We start from the raw sequence: 22513 nt of genomic DNA, 5'->3' as shown, positions 1-22513 counted from the left end.
AAGTGTTTTTGGTTCTCCATTGTTGTTTCTTTTCTTTTTAATAAAATCTTATTTCAGCATGTCTAGAGTACTTTTATAGTTACACACAAAGTGTTTGTAAATTTTATTTCCTTTATAATTGCCACGTTTAAGTTGAACCCTTTTTTCTTTTTGAAAAATATATCAAATTTTGCTATGAAATTCTTAATTATTTCTATAATGTGTATAGATATAATCTTACCTCGTGAGTTGTGAATTTCTAAAATGAAAAATAATAATGTTATTTAGATAAAAATATGTTCAGATAAAATATAATTAAATATTTTAAAAAATAAATTTATTTAAAAATTTTGGTTAAAAGTAAAAAAGAATTTAGTTAGTTTTATTGTTTTATCCACATTGCAGTTTTTTTTTTTGTAATTTTTTAATAATCTTTTTAATTTTTATTATTTTTACAAAAACTACAAAAAATTATAATGCGAAGAAAATAATAAAACTACTTACATTATTTTTAAAATTTGAACTAAATTTTTTAAGTAAATGAATTTTTTTTAAAATAATATTTCTTTGTTCAAATAAATTTTGTCCAGATATTGCTTGATGTAAAATGCGTAGAATTCTCAATTTCTTGATGCGTGGCTATCATCAATTGATAAGGAAACCTGGCCCCAGCGGCCCAGCCTGACGTAAATTACATTAAATGACATTCGAATTTTTTTTTCATTACCGACATACCCAAGACGGACACAGCAATAATATGCTGCCAAGTGCCAAGTGCCAAGTCCCTATAATCTTCCTTTTATACTCTAGCTGTCCTTAATAAAATGTACTCTAATTTGTCATTTTCGTCCGTTCTCATAAAATATAGTATCTAATTTGTTATTTTTATCCGTCTTCATAAAATATATCTAATTTATTTTTAATAAATTTTTCACTCACAATAAAATGGAATCCTTACTTTATTCACAACACATTCAATTATTTTATTAAAATTATGTGTTAGAAGTGATTATTTTTTATAAGAAATGAGAGAGTAATAAAAAACCACTATTATCGTACACTAGTGCGCAACCCGTCGAAATTCGACGGGAAATTATTTTAACTTATCATATTAATTATTTTTAAATTTATTTAATTTAAAGTAATATAGTTGAAATTATATTAATTTGAATCATATTCCTCAATTAAATGTTAACCTTTTGTTAGAATAATAAATATTTTTTTATGTAGATTTTTATTTAATAATATTTTGAAAAATGTATCGATATTGAAAATTTTATTTCATCTAAGCATCATCTCGTCTGAACTTTGTAGGATCATATCATAATCTAAAGTTCGGAAGACGACAACTAACGTTTGAACATCAGACGTTTGAACATCAGACTTTTTTTTATAAGAAATGAGAGAGTAATAAAAAATCACTATTATCGTACATGTGTTGTTGTGCAAGACGCTGTGCAATACATCAATAATATGCTGACAAGTAGAGGTGTCAAACGGGCCGGGTCGGGCCCGCCCGGCCCGAACCCACTGGGTTTCGCCTTTTATCAGGTCGGGTCGGCCCGGCCCGAAATTAAATCGGGCTGCCAAATTCTAGGCCCAACCCAGCCCTTGTCGAGCCATCTGGCGGTCGGGCCAAACCCGCCCATTACTTTTTTTTTTCCTGAAATCATATTTTTTCGTTGCAAAAATAATGAAAAATAAAATAACTTAAAAAATTATATATATATATATATATATATATATATATAAACATATATATAAGATATTTTTTGTGACATTAAACCAAGAAAAAAATTATAATACATTAAATGAAGAAAAAAAATTAATTAATCATATTATTTGTCTATTTCCTATATATACAATCAAATTATTTTTCTTATTTTCCTTTAAAAATGCATGGTAGAATAAAGAAAAAACAAATCCTGATGCATGAGATGTCTGCATTAAAGACGCCCAAAACGTCATCATCATATGAATTGCTTTTAGAATTTCATTTTAAAATTATTTTTCTTATTTTCCCTTAAAAATGCACGGTAGAATAGCTTTGTAGAATTTAATATGAAAATTTATGAGTTTTAAAATATATAATTTAAATATTAATTAATTAATTTCGGGCGGGCTAAAAAGCCCGAAAACCCCGGGCTTTTTAGCCCAAAAGCCCGATCAGCCCGGCGGGCTCACTGGGCGGGCTTTTTAGGCCCGGTTTTTTATGGGCTTCAATTTTTAGGGCCCAGCCCAGCCCTAAACCCGGGCGGACCGGGCCGGCCCATCGGGCCGGGTCAGTTTTGACAGCTCTACTGACAAGTCACGAAAATATCTCCTTTATATAAAAGTCACTATTATTGTACATGTGCGGGATGTCAATGCAGCCCGAAATCCGTGGGCCGACCCGAATAACCCGACAAAATTAGAGGGTTAGGGTTGAAAAATCGCAACCCGAAAAAACCTCCAACCCGATTAGTCCGCATCCGACTAACCCGGAACCCGATAGGGCTAGCCCGAAAACCCGATGGGCTGGCCCGGTGGGCTGATGGAATTGTGACTGATGCATCCAGTTACAACTTTTGCTATGTTTAGATCTATGGTATTTGCTTAAATATATATATATATATATATATATATATATATATATATATATATATGTAGCCTCATTAAAAAAAGTAAAATTAATTAGTTAGAATATATATGTGTGTGTGTGTGCAATCTCATAAAAAAAAGTGAAATTAATTACAGATTTTTTTGTAGAAATTGATTATTAGTATTTCATTAGTTAGAAATTAATTATTAGTATCTCATTTTAAAGTGATGCCAAATTTTTTTTTTTTTTCTGTCAATGAGACGTGCATGGCAAATTCATTAATTATTCAGTAATAATCCAGATTGATTCTAGTGCATTGATACATGTTAAATTTTACTATCTCATTTTAATATAATTTTGTTTATGTAATCTTGAATATCTTTTATTTTTGCATTTCATGTTTTGCTATATAATTTATACTTTTAATATCTATGTATATTTTATACATTATACATTAGATCATTAGGAATAATAAAATACAAATGATAATTTTATTTTTACGCCTTTAACCTGATTAGCCCGATGGGCTAGCCCGAAACCCGAAAGTTTAGGGTTAGGGTTGAAGATTTACAACCCGAAAAAATCTCCAACCCGATTAGCCCGCACCCGACTAACCCGGAACCCGATAGGGCTAGCCCGAAAATCCGGTGGGCTGGCCCGATTGACATCCCTACATGTGCATGTGCATGTGCATGTGAATATATAAGTATAAAATTTATGCACCCAAACTTAATTCTGCTGAAATGGAAGTTTAATATAAAAAGAAGAAATAAAAACCCTTGAATGCACAAGACGCAAGCAAGGAACAGAGACTCTAAAAGAGTCCGATAAAAAAAACAAAACGCTCAGAAAAGTCTAAACGTTACCGCAAAAACCAACAATCAAATATTAAAATCCATATTGGAATGATAATCATCCTTGTTGCGATCATTTTCCATGGCAATTACATCCGACCAACGGAGGTTCGCAATATTGTTCATAGTACGCATCGTGTTGCTGCTACTATGATCAACAACGAAGTTGCTCGGCTGAAATCCAAGACCCTCCGCATTTCTGAGGCGGTTTTTAATGCTATCAGTCGGAACTGCATGACCAAGCTCACTTCCTTTTCCCGAGCCTTTTGGACGGCCACGTCCGCGCTTCGGCTCCGAGAGCAATAACATCCCTTGATTAACCTGCTCCTCTAACCGACTTATACGACCAGCAATATCCTCCGGAGTAGGATTGGACTGCTTATCTCCAACAACCTTCTTTTGAATCGGAGAATGAACCTGCTCACTCACAAAACCATCTGTCCCAACCTCCGACTGCTTCTCCGCCACTGCATCCTTAAGCGCCAAAGTTTCATTCCGCAAGCTATTGCCCTCCTCTGCAGCAGCTGCCACATTCTTCGCAAGATTCACGACTCCATTCGGTGTCTCCATCTCTATATCCTCATCCACATCCTCATCGTTGTCATCCAGTTGATTCATAATCTAATTATCAATATAAAAAATAATACTCCAACCGTTCATAAAATGAGTACTCATTTGAAAATAACACGAATTTTAAAAAATTGATTAAGTGTGTATAAATGAAATAAGGAACCAAGTTTTATTGGAAGTGGATTGTATGAGGTACATTTATGAAAAAAAAAATGAGTACTCATTTGATGGACGAATCAAAAAGAAAATATGGGTACTCATTTCGTGGAAGAAGAGATTATAAAATAACAAATTTTAATAAATTGTGCTCTCCCCGTCCCCAAAAAATAGTCCTAATAAGGGGCGACACATATTTTATTTTAAATTACTCCCTTCGTCCTCATAAAAAGTATTACTCATTTCTTTTTAAATGACACGAATTTTAATAAAGTAGTTGAATGTGTTGTGAGCGGAGTAAATGTCTCACTTTATTGTAAGTAGAAAACTTACCATAAATAGATTGGATACATTTTATGAGGACGGAATGAGTATTATTGTATTGTGAGTGGAGAAAGGGTCTCGCTTTAAAAAGTACTAATATTTATAATGATGATTAATTATATTGTGAGTGGAGAGAATACGACCTACCATGTGATAGATAGTTTCCTAAAATAGAAATAGACTAATTTTTGTAGACATCTCAAAATGACAAATAGAGATTATTTTTTGTGGACGGAGTGAGTACTTCCTTTTATTATTCATAACCTTCATTCCATATTGACTCAACCCAATACACCTAAGGGATTGACTAGCAATCGTACGAGGTTGTCCTAGTGTGATAAGCTAACCCAAGTCGTCTCTCAAGGAAGGCGAAACAAGGCTCTGATCATGCTACACACAGAAAATAGAAAATAAACCTAAACACTCTAATCAGAAGTTTGGGTCTGGCACTCTCTTTCCGATTAACTAATGCGTAATTAAAATAAAACATATAAATTTATCTAGGCGAAAGATAGGAAGCAAACAAAGAAAGCAATAAGAAAGCATAAAGAGATAGGGTTCTAATCTAGCACTCTAGAAAGCAGTAATTAAATCAACAATAATAAATCAACGATTATCTAGGCAACGAGATTAGCAAAAACATAAATCAAATTAATCTATAAGCAACCAAAAGTAAATAATCAAGGATCATACTAAGCAAATAACTAAATGAATAATTCTTACAATAGATTAACGTGGATGACAATCCGAAGTTATCTAACGGAATCCATATGTTTCTAAGCGCGTTTCTATCTACCAAAACCAAGGTAAATACCGTAAAAATGCAGGTGGAGGATGCTGGAGCGAGAATCCATAATGAAACCCTAAAAATAGGTTTTAAACTCGAATTTCGTAACTGCCAGAAAAAGACGCGAGCGGCGACTGCAGTGAGAAGGCGGCCGCTGTGGGCGGCGGCGCTGGCACTGCCTACCCCCTACGCAGAATAGGCACGGCGGGCGACGCAGGGCAGCGAGCGCCGTGGGCGGCGGGCGGCGCGAAGGCGGTGGTGGCAGCTGCTTTCTTTCAAAATGCATCAAAAACACCCTCGTATAACTCTGCGACGCGGGAGATCCAAGACGTATCAATAAAAAGCTTCGCGAAACGCTAAAAACACCACGACACCCTACAAAACAACAGAAACGCACACAAAGTTATTGATCAAGTATAAAATAACACAAATATGTGCAGAACATGCTCAAACGTGCATCCCAAGACCCGCAAATATTAATAAAAAATGAGGTAAACATATATGCCTCCGTTCCATTATTTATCACCATTGTTCCTTTTTTAAGTTATTCATTATTTATCACCATTGTTCCTTTTTAAGTTATTCCATGTAATATGACCATGTAATATGACCTATTTCTATTTTAAGCTAAAATTAAGATTATATTAAAGAATCAATTAAGGTCCATATAGAAAGAAAATCCTAACCTATTATCTCTTTATCTACCGATTCTCACACTCTATCTTTGGTCCAAACCTTAATCCTCCTCTCATCCATTGAATCAATATGCCTCTTCGTCTCTTTTATTCTAATCCTATGTTGATTCTCTCATTACAATCCGACACGGATCATGATAGATTGGGTGTGGGTCCTTCTCAATATAAAAAAAAAAATTACACACATAGTAATTAATTCAGAAGATGGTGCATCAGTGGCCAGGGCAACAATGTGCATCGTCGAGAGACCAACAGGGAACAAGAGAGTGTAATGAGAAAGAGCGCGAGAGGGGAGTAGGGATGGCAATGAATCCTGTATCCGGTCCAGATCCACAGATCCATATCATTTTTAGAGGATTTGGGCCTTATAAAAAATGGACCCGATGGATCTGGATCTGGAGCAAAAATTTTAAGACCCAAATCCGGTCCAGATCCGGCCCGCGGATCCAGTGATATATGAAAAATATATAATTTTATTTTATTGTTATTGAACTCTACCCTAAAATCTATTACTAATCTATACATCTCTTTTCATAATTAATACATAATTCTGTTAAAGATAATATTTTACTTATATCTTAATTTAAATTATTATTATTATTATTATTATTATTATTATTATTTCAATGTCAAAATAGAAGACACATATATTGTTCCACTGTTACTAAATATTGTCCTGAAGATAGAGATGAAATTGATTTTAATGATGTTATAATTAATTTTCACCATTTTTTACATATACAATTACAATAAATGTATATCTCATTATAATACTAATATATTATTTAGTACTTGATTATTATATTTTTATTTATTTTAAATTTTTATAGTAATTTTTTTTATATGGAGTATGATTTAGTTATTTATTTTTTAATAATTGTTGAAAGTCTAGATCAAATTCGAATTTAATCTGAATTTATTTAAAATTTATAAATGTTTTAAAAAGAAAAAAAAATATAGATCTGGGTCTGGACCCGAGACCTTGTGGATCTTATGGATCTGGATCTGAATCTTATTTTTTTAGATCCAACGAATTTGGACCGGATCCAGACCTAAGTAAGCAAATGCGGATTTGGATTTGGACCAAGTAGGATCCAATTTAGATCCGGCCCATTGCCATCCCTAGAGGGGAGAAGGACGAAACAATAAAGAAATACATTTTTTTTTAATTAGTTAAAGATTGGGGCTTTTCTTGAGTTCAAGAAATGCGACTTTTTTCTAATTATATTTTGAGAAATATTTTACACTTTTATGAAAAATAAAAGCAATTCAATCTAATGAATATAAAATAACTATCTTATTCTTGTATAAAATTTTGGAAAACAACCAGCAATTTTATAATAGCCTATGACATTGACTATACTAAATATAATAAATATATTTTATTAAAATATAAAATTTAAGAGAGAGAGAAATAAATATGATTGCAACTATATTTTATGGTAACTAATCTTGTACAAGCTCATTAATTGCTAAAAATATAACTTTGTACCACTGTATTATACACATTATGAATATCTTATAGAATTTCTTGTATATTATGGAATATCTATGATAGGTACTAATATTACAAAATATATTAAAATTACATAAAAACATATTACTTTGTCCATCAATTAATTACACGAACCAAAAATATTTTTAAAATATAAACAATATTGTAAACATAAAATATAAGTATTTTATGTTTTTATTTTATTTTAAATGAACTATTTTGATATTGGGTTAATGTCCATTTTATTTAACAAAATGAATTCATCACTAAATAATATAAAATGACTTTATAAATATTTTTTTATTTATTGAGGAAAATATTTAGTGGATGACAATTATGCCTAATAACCAATAGTTAAACTTAATACATTGAATGAATCAATTATAGCTTTAGCGGGAAAATTTTGCAGGCCACCTATTTTGCTTTGCGTTATCTTTGGTTGTAAATTTATCATGGAAAAATGAAGGATAAATAAAATTTCACCCTTTAAATTCTTCATTTCTTTTTCCACATTTCCTACTTGACCCTTACTCATTCCTCATTTACACTACAAAGGAGGGATAATATTATCCCTCCAAAAATGGTGTGATAATATTATCCCTCCTTTATAGTGTAAATGAGGAATGAGTAAGGGTCAAGTAAGAAATGTGGAAAAAGAAAGGAAGGATTTAAAGGGTGAAATTTTGTTTATCCTTCCTTTTCCCAAGATAAATTTACAACCAAAGAGAACGCAACCTTAATATATATTGGTTCAAGTCTTATTAATGTCGGAATAAATTATACTTTTATTTATGTAATTATTTAATTTAACTTATACTAGTTAAATTAATTTATTGTAATATATATTTATTTTTATAATGTGATATGTATATAATATGATCGTATCTAACAAATTAAATAGTAATACTATACATTCTTATGCATTCTTGAAAAAGGTGTTTGCTACCATTTCATTAGAGCACCCACATTGGCTAACTTGATGGGGTGACTCGAGTTAGCCAAGTGGATGAATCGATCAATGGGGATGTTGTTAACTCGAGCTACAACTCGATGGGATAAGTCAAGCTCGTTCTTTCTAAGTGGATGAGTCGACCGATGCAGAGGCTGCTGACTCAAGCTACGGCATGATGGGATGAGTCAAACTCGTTCTCCCTTATAAATGGCGAGTGTATTACACACGCCTGTTAACAAAAAAAATTGTTTAAATTTGAAATCAGGCATGCAACGACTATTTTCAGTCGATTTTCTTTTCCTTATAATCTCAAACGGCTACTTCACTTGTTTCCTCTTTTTTATTTTTATTTTTTCATTCTATAAATACCTATCTGTTCCTACACTATTTTCACACTAAAATCATTCTCCGTCATATTTCACTACTTCATCGTTTGCTCAAATTTCTCTCATGCTCTCAAAATTTTCCCCAAATGATTACAACTCTCCCGATTATTTTTCTTCAAATCGGGTTGGTGATCTTTCTGATTCATACTACTAACTAGACCTCTCGGTGGTGAATTTGGGGAGGATCCTCAAGGCGAAGGACATGGCTTGGCGGAGCCACAACCGCCAACATCGAGGAAAGCGAAGGTCTACAAGGAGAAGGCGCCGGCTAGTAGAGGCGACAAGAGGAGGCGCCACACTTACACGCTCGAGGAGACCGATCACATCGTCCGTATTTGGATTGAGGAGACCAACAATGCCATCCGTGGTATCGACCAAAAAGGTAATGCCTATTATAGTCGCGCATTGGAACGAGTAAACGCCATGGTGGTCGAGCCGTTTACCATCCACCAAATCAAATCGCATTGGGGTCGTGTCACTGTCGAGGTCAAGCTTTGGGAGGCTACATGGGTAGAAGCCAATGCCAAGTGGTCAAGTGGTCATTCAGACAACATGATCCGTGAAAATGGGAAAACGCTATACACATCACGCAGCAAGGGCGTTTCATTCAAGTGGTGGAACGTGTGGAGGATTCTCCGGGCAAACCAGAAGTTCAAGTTCTTGTACCTTGAAGGAGACGTTTATTCCTCCAAGAGGACAAAGACGTTGGAGAGCGGCGAATTCACTACCTCGGCCTCAAACGAAGAAATTTATTCTTTCCGGCCAATGGATAACAAGATGGCGAAGGCAAAAGCAAAGGGCAAAGAATCAAAATGCTCAATTCCTTCTTCCGAATACATGGAATTCATGGGCGAGACGCGCACATATCTCGCCAAAATCGTCAAGGGTTACGAGGAGAATAATCGGCTCAAGCAAGAGATATATGACGATAATTTTTTTTTCATGAATACGTCGAGGATGACATCCGAGCAACGAGAAATACATGTGCAACAGCTGACTGTGTCGGGAATGTTTGATTTTATTTTTTCTAATTTTATGTAATTTAAATTTTCGTATTTTTAAATTAATGTAGTTTTAATTTTAAGAATTTTATTATTTAAATTTATATTATTTAAATTAAATAAAAAAATTAAAATTTAAATTAAATTATATGAGTCAGTAGAATGAGTAAAATCAATACAACAGTTAATTTATAAATAATCTCAAAATATGAATGAGTGAAGATTTGACTCAATCAATACCAATGCTCTTCATCTTCATGGTTGCCATTTGCCAATCCATTTCCTAAAATTAGATATTTGGAGACAGTTTTGTTAGTTGTTAAAATTCGCTATCTGGTGACTTGACTTTTGTCTCCCAACGTTTTACACGACAAGTTTAATTAAGACTTCTTTTTTCTTTTCTTTGGTAGCAGACAAGTTTAAGAGTTAAGTGGAGTCACTTACTCATATAGATAAGATTAAAAAAATCGAGTGTTGACAAGTTTAAATTATTCGTCTTAACAAATTTAATTGGAAAAAGCTCGAACAACTTTAATCCAATCTATGTCTAAAAAAAAATACTTTAATCCAATCTAATTAATTCGAGACCCAACTCTTTAGATTCTCATTATGTTATCATCCGCTCATTGTCAAACACAGTTCGATTTGAAATGGAAGGACATGAATTTATTTGAACCCTAAATTGTGATCCATTTCTAATCTGCAATGAACCGAATTCAACACATGTATCTTCCCAATTAAAGCACCGGATTCGCTCGATCAATTAATGAACTGCAACACTTAATCGTCTTCGATAATCCATAATTTCCATCTCTTTTTAATTAAACATCCTAACTTTCGATTCTAGATGGACATTTTGTTTTGTAAATAATAATAATTTTGTACAGACCACAAACGGCCTATACCCAACTACATCAATTAAATTATTATACTCCATCCGTCCCCTAAATAATTTCGCGTATACATCATATTAAATCCCAAATTATACCCGTTTTATCAAAAAATATCTCAACCTATAAAAAATATCATCTAAAACCTCAAACTATTAGATTTATATCAAAAATATCTGGCATCCATTTTTCGATCCCCAGAATTGTGATATGGCTCGCCAGACACCAACATGTAATTTGTATATATATATATATATATATATATATATGTATATACAAATTACATGGTACTAGGGGTGTGCAAACCCAACCCGGACCCGCCGAACCCGCTCGGACCGACGGGTTTGGTCCGGACTGGACCGGACCATTGTATGTGTTCGGGCCGGGTTGGGTCCATTTTCTAGGACCGAATATTTTCCGGGTCAGTCCGGGTCGAAACCCGGTCGAACCCGCCGATCCCGGAACCGACCCGGTCTCTTATAAATTTTATATTTAATTTATATATTTAATATTTATAATAAATATTATTGGATTTGTGTTGTGCTTTATTGATTGAACTGCTGGCTTCAAACTGTCCATTTACTTATACAAAGTTACAATTGCATGAATTTTAATGACTTCTAAATTCTGTAGATTGCAAAAGAAAGCATTGTTTTAGCTTAAGAAAAAACCATCTTGGATTTAGTTTGGAACATGAAAACTGTGAAAATTGTAAATCACATTTTTTCACGCAATTAAATTTATTAATGGACATTTTTTCTTGTTTTGAAGAGAATGGAAAAAAAATTAATGTCGAAGCTTTCAATATTTTTCACAGTTATGTTTTGATTTTCAAAGAATTATTACATGCTGTTTCTTTTAGAAATTAAGCGAATTGAATTGATTGTGGGTAAATCTGGAATTTGTAGATGATAAATAGGTACAAAAATAGGAAAAAAAAAAAAAGGTTATCACCGGGTCTGACCCGGACCGAACCGGACCCGTTGCTCGGGTTCGGTCCGGTCCCGGGTCGGCCCGCACGAATATTTCGGTCCGGGTCGGTCCATTTTTCTGAAATTTTCGAGTCTGCAAACCCGGCGGGTCGGTCCGGGTCCGACCCGCTGCACACCCCTACATGGTACGAAACAATGTCATTTTGTATATATATATATATATATAGGGTGCGGTTATAGTGAGAACCACAATTATCGTGAGAACATAAGAACCAATAAAATTACCGCATCTGCTATACAAATTAATGCATCCGCTATTAAATTTAATGCATCCGAAAAAATAATTTTTTTGCTCCCTTCAGGATTCGAACCCAGCACATGCATCCATCCACCAAGATGATGCATCCACCGTAGATCTTGATGATCGAATGGCTTAAAATGGTTCTCCGTTCTTATTTTATTAGTGGTTCTTATTTGAACCTCTCCCCATATATATATATATATATATATATATATATATTCATTTACATGTAATTTGTATATATCTTCTTACCATGTCATTTAAAAATATAAAATTTACGCTGGAATCCAAAACTCTCCTATCAGCCGTGATTTTCCTTTAATTTATTTTTTTAAGAGTAAATTCTTTTAATTTACAAGCCCTAATTGAGTATAATTCCCAAAACTCTCTGATCGGCTTGAGGTGGTAGTCAAAGGCTGGCAGCTCCGACGACAGATGAGATGCAGAGGCGGAGGTGCAGACCAACATTACTATTGCAAAAATCGACGCCTCAGATTCTTGGCTAAAATTTGAACGTGATTCGGTCTATTGCACTTTTTGGGACTGATTTCATCTGCGTTTTGGGGGCTGATCTTGTTGCATTTTTTTTGTTCAATTAGGGGTTGTTAAATTAGACGTTTTTAGGGCTAATCTTCTTGCAGTTTTTGTTAGCGATTTTTATCTTTGACGCTGATACGAGAGTTTTAGGAATTCTCTTCAATTAGGGGTTAAATCAAATAATTTATTCTTAATTCTAAGTGTGAATTTTATTTTTTATGCCATGTCATTTAAAATATATATATATATATATATATATATATATATATATATATAAATTATAAGGTGACATCCGACGAGCCACGTCACATTTTCGAGAACCGGAAAATGTACGTAGGATTTTTTTGATACAAACTTAATAGTTTGGTATTTTAGTATTTTAGATGATATTTCTTATAGTTCAGGGTTTAATGAGCAGTATTCATTTTCAAGTTGTCCCGCGAAGTTTGAGCACTTTCCTTATTTCTTATAGTTCAGGGTTTAATACTCCCTCCGTTCCGCGAAGCTTGAACAATATTCATTTTCAAGTTGTCCTGCGAAGCTTTGAGCACTTTTCTTGTATGACATTTTTTTCCCATTTATTCACCCTTTTTATTTTTTTACCTACCACACTTAACACACAAATTTATGCCAAAAAGAAATTGCTCAAACTTCGCGGGACGATAGAAGTATGATATTTACCCAATAATTTCCTAGGAAGGAGGGGCACGAGGTTTAAGACAAAATTATTGAATGTATTGGAAGTGGTGAAAAAGTACTATAATTAATATTGAAATGGTGAAAATATGTTATACTTGAGAGTGGTGAAAAGATGAAAAGTAAGAATAAATAGGGTATTATTAGTGGTGTGTTAGTGTTCGAAAATGGATAAAAAGTTATTTAGCGGACGACCCAAAAAGAAAAATAAGAAGTTAATTTGATATGTTAACTTTTTCTCATCAATTTTTTTTCTCTCTCTCCCCTTTTCATTTTTCTATTTTAATTATTTTTTAAAAAATTATCAAATTTAATTACGAATATATTTACTCCTTTATTTTTAATTTGATGTAAAAAAACATCAAAAATTGATTTGAAATTAATAAAATATAAACTATAGCAAATTAAAAGTTCAAAGTAAAGTTTTTCCTTTCTCCTCTCTCATTTCTTATTTCTTCTTTATTTTATTTTTCTTCTTATCATTCATTCTTTTTTTCATATATATTTATATTAGAAAATTATTTTTATATTTTTAGGCAAAATTTTTTATTTTTAATTAATATATTTTTTTATTATAAATAGTTAATAATACAACCAAAGAGAGAGAATTATATCCGTTCATTTTAAAAACGCTTTAATTTCAAAAATATTTAAAAAATAATTTTTTATTAATTTTAATATAAATTTGTATATGGGTAATTAGTTATATATATATATATATATATATATATATATATATAGGGGAATGCTAAAATAAAAACCAAAGTTAAACTATAAAATAAGAACCATTATAGACCCTCAGATTTTAATTATTGAACGGCCAGATATGCATTCTGATTTCATTAGCTAATTAGCGGCAGATTTGGTATTAGGGTATAGAAGTAATTTTAAGATTTTATTAAATATCCTTTCCTTAAACGAAGGGATTACATTTAAGTAAATATGTAATATTCCTTTTTCACAAAATTGAATTAACCCACGCGTACAAGAAAAAAAAATAGGAATAAAGTTGGAGAACACGCTTAGATTTCTTATGGAGAACACTGACAAAAATAATTCGTACAAAAACCAAAATAATCCATACGTTAACCAAAAATAATTCGTACGTAAATAAAAAATAATTTGTACAAAAACCAAAAAATAATTAATGCAACACATATAAGGTGAGGCTAAAATAAATAATTCATACATAAATAAAAAATAATTCGTACGTAAATACAAAATAATTCGTACAAAAACCAAAAATAATTCATGCAACACATATAGGGTGAGGCTAAAATAAATAATTCATACGTAAATAAAAAATAATTCGTAGGCAAATAAAAAATAGTTCATAAGCTAAAATATCATACTTATTGTAGATGGAGGGGATATAAAGTAGGCCCAAATACCCACAAGCAGGCCCAACAAGGACGATAAAGGCCCGCTAAGAATGAAGATTCGAAAGATCCATTAGTCGAGTCTACTCAGATCTGATGAAAAAGATTTGAGGACAAACTAAGAGAAAACGAAGAAGAAAATATCTGGGGATTCAGCAGAAAACCTCGTAGAACATAGCTGCTTCAGATATGCCAACGGAGCCTAAAAGTGTCGAGCTAAAGACAAAACAAAGAGAGATGAAAAAGATAATCGGAAGAGATCTGAAGGCTCATATGAGATCCAACAGCTCTGAACCAGACTCGGAGTTGAAGAAGAGGATAAAAAGAGCTTTTTGAGGACACATGGTGGATTCGTACGTGGTCCCTTAACCGTTCTTGATACAAGAAAGACCACAAAATATTTGCTACAGACTCATGCTGTGACGCCCGGGGACGAAGTACGGAGTGATCGCCGATGCAAAAGAGGCACGGACAAGGAGCGGCTCCGATTAAGACTTCCAAGCGGAGGGGCACAAGGATGAACCAGAACACATCCGAACGAGAGAGATTTCGAGAATATATATGTTGGAATGGGACAACATATTCAAGGAGAGCTTAAAGGATTTGATTGTGCTACTCATATCAACAAGATGCATATTTTTTTCTGGTGCCCACGTGGAAGAAACTCCAAGGTTAAGCGTGCTTGGCTTTGAGCAATTTCGGGATGGGTGACCCCCTGAGAAGTTTTTCGGGGAGCGTGCGAGTGAGGAGAAAGCACGCTAGAAAGGACTCGTGTTGGTCTGTGGGAACAGCCGTCAAGTCTGGAGCCGGACTGTTACACATGCAACACTTGAAGAGCTGAAGAGACGAAATTACCATTCGAACTCGAGAAGAATGGAAGTACCCCTCTGCATCCAGAGCTTAAATGACTGAAATTCCCCTAGCTTAGAATAGCCTATATATAAAAGGAAAATATCTACTCATGCTTTCTCTTTGTAGTGAATTGCTGCCAAAATCAAATCAAGAATCCAAAACTTTAAGATTTCTTGTACTCCGTATCATTTTTATATTACCGTTGTCATTTAAATCTACCATACCATGATCAAAAATTCAAATCTCATTCAAGTTACCTCCATTCAAGAAGAAACCCAGTGCTTGCACTTGTGAAAAACGATATCAGAGCTACTTTTTGATGAGATCCTCATTTTATCCTTTTTGATGAGATCCTCATTTTCTCTATTCGAGTTAAAGAAAGATCGGCGATTCAATACTTCATAGATTACCTTTTTCTTTATTTATTTCAAAGTATTAGAATTAGTTTAAACTGTTGAAACATTATATTATCATAATGCATAGAGAAAGAGAAGCTAAAGATTGTAATTGTATTTCTTGTTATTTTCTGCTGATACAATCATCCCTTTTATAGTGTTTAGAAGGGAGATGACATTTAATACTACTTCTACAAAGTCATAAGGATCCCTATGATTAAGGGATCCTTTGGTTATCTTTTGACTAGCTTTAGATTTATTGTGAAGTTGCTTTTGCTGACTTCTGCTTCTCAACACTCCCCATCAAGTTGAGTGACGGGATTTCCGATACTTAACTTGGAAAGAACTGAACTAAAACTTTTGAAGTCCACAGCTTTGGTTAGGATATCAGCGAGCTGATCTTCGGATCTCACGAACGGGAGCTCCACAATCTTTTCCTCAATCTTTTCCTTGATGAAGTGCCTATCCACTTCGACATGTTTAGTTCTATCATGTTGAACTGGGTTCTCAGATATGCTGATGGCAGCCTTGTTGTCGCAGTACATTTGACACGTCTTTGTTGAGTGGAGTCCTATTTCCATCAACAATCTTCTTAACCAAAGGATTTCGGTTAACCCACTCTTGATCCCTCTGAATTCTGATTCTGCACTTGAGAGAGCAACCACCTTTTGTTTCTTGCTTCTCCATGAGACAAGATTTCCTCCCACAGATGCAAAGTATCCAGCTGTTGATTTTCTGTCATTCGGGTTTCCTGCCCAGTCAGCATCGGTGTAAGCTTGTATCTCAAGGTGTCCAGTCTTTTTGAACAGCACTCCATAGTCAAAGGTCTTCTTCAAATATCTCACAATTCTGAGCGCAGCTTCCATGTGGTCATCCTGTGGTTGGTGCATGAATTGACTAACAACACCAACAGCATAAGCAATGTCAGGTCGAGTATGGGAAAGGTAGATTAGTTTCCCTACCAGACGCTGATATTGTCCTCGATCGGCTAACTGAGCTCCTTCCACAATTTGTAGCCCATGATTTACGATAATAGGAGTTTCTGCTGGCTTGCAATCTAGCATCCCAGTTTCAGCTAGGAGATCTAGAGTATACTTCTTCTGGTTGATGAAGATCCCCTTCTTTGATCTGAGAACTTCAATTCCGAGGAAGTATTTTAGTTTTCCTAAGTCCTTCATTTCGAACTCTTTGAACAAGCTTTCTTTCAACTTTTGAATCTCCTCTGTGTCATCCCCTGTTATAATCATATCATCAACATAAATGACCAAACAAGAGATCAGATCACCTCGTTTCTTTAAGAATAAAGTGTGATCTGAGTTGCTTTGTTGGTACCCAAACTTCTTCATGGCTGCGGTGAATCTTCCAAACCAAGCTCTGGGAGACTGCTTGAGCCCATATAAGGTTTTCTTCAACTTGCAGACTTCACCCTCTCCAAAATCTCCTGAAAAACCTTGAGGCACCTCCATGTAGACTTCTCTCTCTTCTTCAAGCTCTCCATGAAGGAAAGCATTTGTAACATCGAACTGATGAAGATCCCAGTCCTTATTAGCAGCAATTGAGAGGAGCACTCTGACAGTGTTCATCTTTGCAACAGGTGAGAAGGTCTCCTCGTAGTCGATCCCATACATCTGTGTGTATCCTTTTGCGACCAATCGAGCCTTGTAACGCTCAATAGATCCATCCGGTCTCCTTTTGATTGTGAAGACCCATTTGCATCCTACCGTTTTCTTCCCCTTTGGTAGTCTACACTTCTCCCATGTATGGTTTCGATTCAGTGCACTTATTTCTTTCTTCATGGCATCTCTCCAATGTGGAATCTTTAAGGCCTGTTCCGCATTCTTTGGGATCTCTTCGTCATACAAAGCTACTTCATAGGCAGCAGCAGTTTTGGATAGGTTCCCTTTGGCGATACCCCCAATAGAATACCGAGAGTTCTTCCCAAACTTTTCTGGTGAATAACGTTTAGGAGGAATTCCTCGAGTACTTCTAGGGGGTAGCACATATCTCCCCTTGTCTGCACCCATTGTATGCTCCTCCTGTACTTCCTGTTCTTCTTCTTCAACCACTTGAGAAACAGGATCAGTAGAACCCGAAATCATAGTAATAGGTTCAGAATCTCTTACCTCAGATATCAGTGGCGAAGAAGATATTTGGGGCGGCGGTGGATTGGATTGCTCAGATGTGGATGAAGTAAGCTCGGTGGCTAGGTTAACCTTTTCTGTTGGATCTGCTTCCGGGACTGGCATTGGTAACCAACTTAACAAGTCGATCTCACTCTCACTCTCCCCCTGACTGGTAAGGTGGTTATCGTAAAAATACTCAGTTTCAAGGAAATCACAGTTCATGGTGGTGATGATTTGACGGGTTTTGGAATTGTAACACCTATATCCTTTTTGATTAACTCCATATCCTACAAACACACACTTGACTGCACAAGGAGAGAATTTGGTGCGTTCATGTTTAGGAATGTGAACGAAAACAGAGCACCCAAAGACCCGTGGTTGAAGTGTAAGGGCAAGAGGTATGGAGGCCAGAGTAGACAATTTCTGTAATGGTGTTTGAAGTTTAAGAGTCCTAGTAGGGAGACGGTTAATAAGGTAAGCCGAGGTTGCCACGGCCTCGGGCCAAAACGAGGAGGGAACATGAGACTCAATCATCATAGAACGAGTCATTTCAAGTAAAATTCGGTTTTTTCTTTCGGCAACTCCGTTTTGTTCAGGAGTGTGGGGGCAAGTAGTTTGATGAATAATCCCTTTTGTTTGACAAAATATTTTCATGGAATTATTAACAAATTCCCCTCCATTATCAGTTCTAAGGGTTTGGATGTTTTTCTGAAACTGAGTTTGAACCATAGTATGGAAATGAGTAAATTTTTCAAAAACTTCAGATTTGTGTTTTAAAAAATATACCCATGTCATCCTAGTGCAATCATCAATAAATAACAGAAAATATTTAAAACCTTGTCCCCCTACCACGGGTGAAGGACCCCAAACATCAGAATGAACAAGAGAAAATATGGAGTTTACTTGTGTGTCATTAGGCTTAAAAGATTTTCGGTGGCTTTTAGCTAAAACACAAGTTTCACAAGATAAATTCTCATCATTTTTTATTAATTTAGGAAATAAAAGCTTAAGATACCCCATGGATGGATGCCCTAACCGACGGTGCCAAAGCCAGGCTTCCCGGTCAGCAGTTCCGTGAGCCAGCATCACCTTGCCTTGTTGAGCTATCTCATCCACATAGTACAAACCATCCCGCTCAGTGCCACGCCCAATAATCTCCCCCGTCCTGATATCCTGAAGTAAACAGAAGTGAGGATGCATTATCATGGTACAATTGAGTTCTTTAGTAACATGACTAATTGACAACAACTTATGAGATAGGGACGGAACATATAGACAATTGGATAATCGCAAAGTTGGGGAGATTTCTATAGTTCCGGCCCCTTCTACTTGAGTTAAGTCACCATTAGCAGTTTGTACATGAGTTCTAAAGGATTTTGATGACTCAAGTATATCTGATTTGTCAAAAGTCATAGTGTCTGTAGCTCCACAATCAAAAATCCAATTTGTTTTTCTACTGACTTGTTTATTTGACACTTGACATGCAGTAGGGGTTATTTTCGAATTTTGACATAGTTTAGGGTCAAAAATTGAGTTGGGTATAACTGTGTGGCTGTTTTTAATAACATGGGGTTCATTCTGGGATTTCCATAAACTTGAGGGACTAGACACAAAACAATGGGGTTTCTTTTGTAAATTTTGAAAATTATGGGCATTATTTTGAGAAAAGGGAAAAATAGGAGGGTTTGATGAATATTCATCAAACCCTATACCTCCAATTTCGTCCATTTCACACAAAGGAGCCGCAATCTCCTCTCCAAACCTTCTCTCGGTTTCGCCTCTAGCTGCTACCGCCGATCTCTCGCTTTTTCGGCCATTAACGCCGGAAAAAGCGCCGGCAGCCGCTTTGTCTTCCATTGAAGTGGGGTAGCCGATCTCCTTCTCTCCCTTTCCTCTCTCGATTCTGCCTCGGCCATCAACGCCGGCAGCGGCGCTAGCAGCCGCCGATCGGCTGCCTCCTCGGCCCTCTCGGCCATCTACGCTGGCAGCCGCGTCTCTCGCCGCCGGTCTGTTGCTTCCTCGGCCATCTCGGCCATCTACGCCGGCAGCCGCATCGCTAGCCGCCGACCTGCTGAGTTTTCGGCCGTCGCCTGCCCACGTGAACTTGCCGCCATGGCCGCCTTTCTTAGGGGAGCCGAAACAGCCGCTGGTTTTGGAAGCTTTCTTCATTTTTGGAATGGCGATGTTGAGCGCCGGCTTCGCCTTCTCTCTCATCGCAATGTGCGGTTTCGTCTCGAATTCGAAACAGTCGCCGGTAAGTATCTTCATTTTGAGATCGGAGAGATTGGAGCTGGTTGAGCTGGAGATTCTCGAGATTTGGGATCGAAACTGTCGCCGGTGAGTTTCTCCACAAACTGATTTGAATTGGCTAGGAATGTTTTGGTTTTGGATTATGAACGATGATGATTCGTTTCTGAGTTCCTATGGTTAAACCTGCTCTGATACCATGTTGAAACATTATATTATCATAATGCATAGAGAAAGAGAAGCTAAAGATTGTAATTGTATTTCTTGTTATTTTCTGCTGATACAATCATCCCTTTTATAGTGTTTAGAAGGGAGATGACATTTAATACTACTTCTACAAAGTCATAAGGATCCCTATGATTAAGGGATCCTTTGGTTATCTTTTGACTAGCTTTAGATTTATTGTGAAGTTGCTTTTGCTGACTTCTGCTTCTCAACATAAACCACCTTCACCAACATATCTATTTAAATTTACTGAAACATCTACATTTTATTCGAAATGAACAACACCTTTCTCTTCTTCAACCATTTTTTCCCCCACCAATCAACTGACAGTAAGTAATTATTTCAATACATATAAAAATAGTGAGTGTCATGTTTATTCAAGTTACTCGGCACATATCCACTCACGACATTACAATTGTTCATATAATTTTTTTTATATTAAAATCGAAATCTAACTAAAATAATGCAACATTATTTTTCCATGTAATAAAATTAAAGTTATTAAATTGAGCAATTTTATTTATGAAAATATATTCTATATTTTTAATACATTCAGATAGGAATAAATAATGAGTGTAGATAAATTTCTTATATAATAATACTGCATAAATATATGCTCTGATTTTAAAGTTTACATAGATAATAAACTTATAATTTTTTTATATATAAATTTTGAATTTGTTTGAATTGTCATTAATTTGACATCCATTACATTGAATTTTTGTAGAATTCAAATCTATATTTTTAAAATATTTATTTTGTATCATTTGGATTTCAATTTATATGTTTCTTTTTAATTTTTATGAATTGGGATAAGGTTATGAAGATTAAACCTACAATATTGATATATGGTGTTCACCTTTTGGATGTCCTCGATGATCTTTATTTTGTATTTAAACAAAATAAACGGATAAATATATATTGAATATAGGGTAAATATCATGAAAATACCTAAACTATACCCACTTTATCAAAAATACTCTGAAACTTTCGAAATGTTATTTAAACCCTCAAACTATCAAGTTTTTATCAAATATATCTTGCATCTATTTTTCGGTCACCAGAAATGTGATGTGGCTCGCCGGATATCACAATATAATTTATATTCTATTTTTTTAAATGACATGACAAAAACAACTTCGTTTCGTACCATATTCTATCGTGTTTATCCCTAATTCTAGGTTACTAGCGTGAATTTCAAACAAGATAGAAGTGAATTTTTTAAAATGATATGATACGAAACGACGTCGTTTTTGCCATTGCATTTAAAAAAAAATAGAATATAAATTACATTGTGGCATCCGGCGAGCCACATCACATTTCCGGTGACCGAAAAATAGATGCAAGATATATTTAATAAAAACTTGATAGTTTGAGGGTTTAAATAACATTTCAAAAGTTTCAGGGTATTTTTGATAAATTGAGTATAATTTAAGGGTTTTCATAATATTTACCCTTGAATATATATGCATTCAAAAAATATTCTACTATACAAATAGATGGTTCTGTACATTTTATTTAATATCTATGTGATATAAGTAAGTGATACTCCTTAACATTTATACGTACTTTTGATTTTAATGAATTTATATATTTGCATTCATTGTCAATTAAAATTAATTAATTGGTAATTTCAACTATTGAAAATACAAAATAAATTTTTTATATTTTTTCATATTTAAATTCTTTATTAAATAATTAGTGTCGATTATTTTGTTTTTTAGAAAAACAATTTATCTTTACTTATATTTTAATTATATGTAATATTTAAATTTATTTATTTATTTAAAAATATAGTTTAATTTCAATATTTAACGTACGTTCTCGTTAATAACACAATTGATTGAGCACTCCGAAAGGGACTTGTAATGGGTCGAAGTATCAAAAATATTTTATTGGGTAAAATTAGTCACCAAATCTTATCATATGTGATCTAAAAGTTTGTATTTAGCAAGGTGGACAAAATTGCATTTAACAAAAAGAAATCCGAAGTTATTCACAGCTTTGGTTACTGAACGAAACACGTCCCACCCATTCCACGTGCTTTCAGTTCATATCGAAGAAGATATCACACTGCTCGTGCTACAAAAGACTACATTAATTAGCAATCGGAAAAGCAGAGTGGCACCAATTTAAAAATCGATCATTGAAAATCA

This window comes from Salvia miltiorrhiza, chromosome 8 (assembly GCF_028751815.1).
Source record: "Salvia miltiorrhiza cultivar Shanhuang (shh) chromosome 8, IMPLAD_Smil_shh, whole genome shotgun sequence".
Taxonomy (NCBI): Eukaryota; Viridiplantae; Streptophyta; class Magnoliopsida; order Lamiales; family Lamiaceae; genus Salvia; species Salvia miltiorrhiza.
Note: the sequence above shows the minus strand (reverse complement) of the source record.